This window comes from Cyrtonyx montezumae, unplaced genomic scaffold, assembly GCF_038088225.1.
Source record: "Cyrtonyx montezumae isolate F1298 unplaced genomic scaffold, pur_monq_1.0 scaffold_0, whole genome shotgun sequence".
Taxonomy (NCBI): Eukaryota; Metazoa; Chordata; class Aves; order Galliformes; family Odontophoridae; genus Cyrtonyx; species Cyrtonyx montezumae.
The window spans coordinates 38,061,458-38,067,591 of record NW_027071824.1 but is presented as its reverse complement, the minus strand read 5'-3'; positions in this window follow the sequence as shown (position 1 = coordinate 38,067,591).

Sequence of the window (6,134 nt, the reverse complement as noted above, 5' to 3'; positions counted from 1 at the left end):
GATGAGCAGTAATAGCCATCACCAAGGTAGTAGTGAGACACCCTCTGATATGCACATCTGTCATATCAGTGCCGACCTATTTATGAGGTAATAAAAACAAGCTAAATTAAGAATGATCAGGGAACCCCATTCGCATTATTGAAGCATTGTGCAGTAAGTGCAAGAGACAGGTGGCATAAGTGCTAAAACAAGGATAGAGAGTATGTGCTGCGGGGAATCAATCTACTGCATTAACGGCTAATGGCACACTCAGTGTTTATCCATTATTTATCACATAAATGAGTATGTACTGTCTAGACTGCAGAGGTACTTTCATTATAGAGTGACACTGATTACTGAAAATTAAAAAATGAGAGCTGATCTTAATGAATTAATTGAAAATTAGCAAATAGTAACAAGCTGTACACGGTATATCTATGCGGCCTAATAACAGTGGGATGTTGTGGGGTTTTTGTTGTTTTGTTGTATTGATTTTTAATGAAGATTGTTTTATCCATTGCTATGATTTCAGAGTTCAGAGAATACTGCAAAACCTGGGAAAAAAAAGGTAGAGGACTTATGATGCAATTACTTCCTGTCACCACCACATACTTTCATTTGCATGCACACTTTTATTCTCAGCTGCTTTTTGTTCTGCTCATTCATTTCTTTCCCTATTGACTTGCTGGGACATCAGTGAATACTAGGAATATCTGCTCATACTGAGAGAAGAATGATGTTACTCAAAACATATTGTATGCCAGTTGTGGCATAGAAACTACACACTATGCATTGTTTTTAATATTTTAACAATGCCAGAACACTGGCCTTGAATAAATAAGTTACACAAGCAATGACTTAACCATGTATCATTATCATGGAAGCTATGTCGTTAAATTAGGAAGACAAGCTGAATTTTCACCTCTGAAGATGTTACAATTGAACAGATATTTGGATGGTTAGTTGAGTCAGAAAGATGTTTATAGGCTAATCATAATAAAAGTACAGGACTCTATAGGCATGCTAATTTATTCATGAAGGATAAGTGGAAAAGACATAGTACTTAAGCATTCCCATTATAGTGTGTATCCTAAAAAGATGACTTCTACATAAAGATGGATCAGTCCACAAAGCTTTAAGTAGCCATTTAAAACATATGCTAATACCGAATGTCAGTTGTTTGCACTCCCCTGAAATACACCCAATTCACTATCACAAACAAGTAACTCTCAGGAGAAGACACATCAATATACTGCAATTAATAATGTTTTAACTAGCTGTGTTGGCCCAGGAAGAAGGAAGCATATAGACTTCTTCCCTCCGAATCCATCATACTTTGTTCAGTTTTACAACAGGCAGCATGCTGCTGTCCCACAATGAATCCTTTAACAGGACAGTGGATGGATGTTTCCAGTAATAAGGTGAAAAATATAAAATTTTTCCAGCTTCCAACAGGAATGCCCAAAATTTTAAAAATCCCCCTCTCAAACTGCTTGTTCACTGTCATTTACTAGAAGGATAAGTCTTAAATTAAGATAAATTTAGATTAAATAAGGCATAAAAGGTCAACCCAAAATAAAAACACTCTCAAACTTTAGACTGCGTAGGTTCAGAAAACTTAAAAGACAGTTTTTTTATTAATCTAAACCAGCCAAAATTAAACTGAGTCTTTCAAGGATTTAGACTTGGTTCTGAATCCCAGTGTACCACTTGGATTCCTCATAAATGATAAAGATGTTAGGTCAGTGGCTACATAAATGTATGCAAGACTTGTATATGCTGGAAAATAGGTTGTTTATTGTACAATGTTCAAAACCAGAATTTCTGGACATTCACATACACATTCTGGATGGGGGAGGGAGAAGAAATATTGTGTATTTTTAATTACTGACTAGTCAGATTTATTACATAATTTACTCCAAAAAGGCACCTAAAGGCTTCTAAAGGAATCCTATTTATCTGTGAGATTACTTCCAGAAGTGATATCTCAATTCATCCTCTTCTTGTTTTATTTGATGACACTTTATCCAGTAGTAATTATACTGCTAAGCGTTGTCATAATGCTCCTTCACAGCTACTTAAACTGCTTGCTCTTTAAGATGAGTCTGTGAAGTATATACAAGTGTGTTCCATCTGTAAACAGAAAGTGATGGCAAAGGAGCTTGTAGCTCATCCATTCAGTTAGCGAATTTAAGATTTTGGTCAGGAGCCAAACTTTTCTCAAGGATATCAAGTACCAGTTTTTCTTTGCGAACACCCATTATATACCTCTCATTCCACTGTGTCCTCTACAGTGCTTTAAGTGCATTGTGCAAGAGTCATCCAGAAAAGCAAGGACTATGGTCATTTCATTCACTTGTAGAGAAATTCTCATGATGCAGCTGTTTCAAAATTACATAATTTTTTTTTATTCCAGGAAAGAGGGAGCAAGAATCATAATGCAGGAAAAAGCGGTTCTGAGAGAGTTCAAAGTCATTTTTGTGTGTTCATTTATCCACAGGTGTTTGTGGTGATTTATCTAAGAGATCAACTATGCAGTACCATACAGCTGGTTTCCTTCTTTCTTTCTGAAGGCTGGTCTAGGTCTCTTCTTTCTCCCTTAATTTCTCCTTTACAGCACATTATCATTTTATCCTCTGCAGTTAATCTCAATTAAGTGACCATTAGACTAGAAAAATACACAAAGCTGAACAAGGAGTGGAGAAAGTCATTTCTCTAAACCCAATTTGTAATTCAGTTTTAGTACCATACCAATATGTGCATTTGTCTCCTTTTTCATTTACATTTTCAGGGATTTGTTGTGGTAGTGTTTTTGTTTGCTTATTTTTGCAAGCATATTTTAAAAGAGGCTTTTACTTACAGAAATACAGACACATGACAGAAATGAGGAAGTTACAGAATACTCTTCTGTCTACTGTAACCACAGTGGCTTTGTGTGTCTAAGAATGAGATCTGAAAAGGCAGCAGGAAGAGCATAGACAAGTGAAAGAAGTGACTTAATCCATCAGCACAACCATGGTCTGAACTAAAGAAGGGAGAAGGAGAGGAAAAAAAAGGCAACCCTATTTTCTGCTTGTTCAGGATATGAATCAGATTCAAACAAACACTGACGATACGTAGAGAAGAAAAAAAAAACAATACATCATTAACCAGAAAAACCATCCCCACATAAGCCATTGCAGTGCAGTAGAGTTCTCCTGCCAAACGTTAAGCTGCTTGCACAGTCTCAGTCTTTACTTACGCATTCAGAACTCCTGATTTGTCCAATAAGACATCATCTTTATAAAGGCTGTAACTTCAAAAAACTCTAACTTAACAGAGAAGATGAATACAGCAAACTCTATTTGTTCATTTCTCCTTTATAGCAAGAAAGTTTACAGTCTTACAGGATAAAACAAAGTTTAACTTACTGAGAGGATAAATGAACTTCCAGCTCCCCTCAAAATTTGTTCCACAACCTCTGGTACAAAATATGCGCAATTAGTAACTTCACTGCCAACCCTAAACCTAAACTTAAGATAAATTAGCAATAATAATTCAGTCATCATGAAAACAAGTACCTCCAGAAGTATTATTAAACACACTGCTCTTTAGACCTCACACTGATGTAGTGTTCTCAGTTTTATTCTTTTTTTAATCCATCCTTCAATTTTTATCATTTATATCTGTGCAAAGTAAATTTCCCTATTTTAAGGAAGTCAACAGGGAATGAAGAAATAAAAACTTTTCTAAATTTCATTATTGATATTAACAATGGTCTCAGTTACAGCAGATAACTGGATTTACCAAGGATTTTGAGTTGAATCCTCCTCTACTGAGTGAAGTCATTTACTACCTTACTTATAGCTGACTCAAGTTAAGAGCTATAGATTAAATACATACAGATAATTTAAGAACATTTTAAAAAACTCTTCTTGTAAAAAAAAAAAAAGTAAACTTTTTTTTTCCAAAAACTGACTGCTGATTTTTAACTTCCAGTGCCAACAATAATTTCACTTACATCCATTGCAACAAAGCTTAATTTTTGCATTTTTGCTTCTGTGGGTGTCACACTCCCACACAACCAAGTAAGCTTACCTTGGCACAGTTTGTACACTGCCTCATATATTAGAAACTGCAGTATCAGGTGCATCGCCAAGAACACACTGTGATGAGGCAGCACTTACCAATTTCCTGTTAGTTCAAGCATGCAGTACTACGTGTTATTCTTTGGAAGCAACTGCTTGTGGCATAATTCCTCATAAACAACTTATTTCCATCTAAAGCGACTGCTTATGATAAGGCAAAAGAGACTCAAAGGTCTCAGAACATCTCCAAGAGATCATTCACCACTTCTTTTTCTTTGATATTCCAAATATAATGCTGTACAGAAATTCAAATGTTCATTTAAAAAAAAAAAAAAAGAAAGGAAAACAGAATAAAAGAATAAGGGAAAAAGAAAAGAAACAAACAAACAAAATCCCACAGCGTAAGCAATTCTCACCTGCTACTCTGTACAGGAAAGATCAGAACTTGGGCTCCAACATGTTACACCTTATTCCATCGAAGTGACAAATAGAAAAAAACCATCAGATTATGTATTTCAATCTAGAAATTGGATGGAAAACCCATCTTTTCTGTTGCTCGTCTCCCCAGTTCTGTGGCATATTTTCATAGAATGGCCTGGGTTGAAAAGGACCTCAAAGTTCATCTAGTTTCAACTCCCCTGCTGTGGGCAGGGTCTGCAACCACCAGACCAGGCTGCCCAGAGCCACATCCAACCTTGCCCTGAATGCCTCCAGGGATGGGACATCCACAACCCCCCTGGGCAACCAAATTTTGCAGGCATCTTGCTTTCTGCCCCACATAGCACATAGTGTTTCTTCATGTCTCCCATCCCAGATACACCAGTGCTTCTGATTCTTTTCTTTCTCAACCTGTTTCCCACCTCTGCTGAGGGACAAGTATAATCTACCTCAAACTCCCACTTCCAAACAAATTTATATGTGACTTCCAAAAATTCAGTTGAGGCATTTTGCTACGTAGATAAAAACAAATATTTAAGCATCAGGACTGGCAAAGAGCAGGCTGGCACCAAATATCACATTTCACATTTTTATAGCCTACTTTACTATGATTGTGGTATTTAATAAAACCCTGAAATATAAAGTATTTAAAAATACTGTAAAGTATTTAGCAATACAAGGAGTACATTAGTAAATCACTCATTTTTTACTTTGATGAAAAAAATAAAGACCAAATCTCCCAAGAGAATAAAATCCACTGCAAACTCATTTCAGCCACAGCCATAAAAGATTTTGCCACTTGTCTCTGAACAGACAGGGCGTATAAACTCTGCGGTAGCACATAAAAGCTGATGGCAGCCTACAATGTAATTAGCCCTTATTAAAATACTGTCCAGAGATACAACAGATATTCCTTTGAAAAGGACACAGGCACAAAGAACCCACCCACAAAGAAGTTTCCTTTCAGGTTTGAAAGTGCTTAAGAAGAGTCTGACCAGGAAGTAGCTTGGCTGAGTCTGGCATGTTCCTTAGCCTGCCCGAAGATCTTTGTGACTGAAGTGAAAAACACAGGCAACAAAAGTGTTTATGCATTCCGTTTCATTTAGACTTTCACCTTGGATTACAAGGCTGAGTGAAGTTTTTCTTTGTGTGAGGTTAGGATTTTCTGCAAGTTATGCTGAGATTTCTCAAGAAAATTGGAGAGCAGAACTGAAAAGCATTCAAAATAGGGCTCCAAAAAAGCCTGAGTAGTTTTTTCTCTTTTGTAAAGAGAGGATGTTTACAAGCATGGCAGACCAGAAATGGAGGTTATCATGTTGTATGCAGTCAGCATTTCATGTCTGTGGAGCTCTATGATGGTTGGACTAGATGATCTTGTAGGTCCTTTCCAACCTTATGAACCTATGAACCTATTAGTGACACAGAGGTGACCCAAGAAGCAAGTTCCTGCTCATAGTGAGGTGAGGTGAGGATTCTTCATGGATTCTTTGATCATGCCCAAAAATACAATTCCTCTGCAGGAGAGACCTTAAACTGTCCTAGTTCCATCTAAGGTAGCTGCTAGCAACCTAGGGTTCTCCTAAGCAACCCTTCATTTTGCAGAACTTGAGCATAGAAAGTTACCAGATGAAGAGGCATGCAAGATTAAGA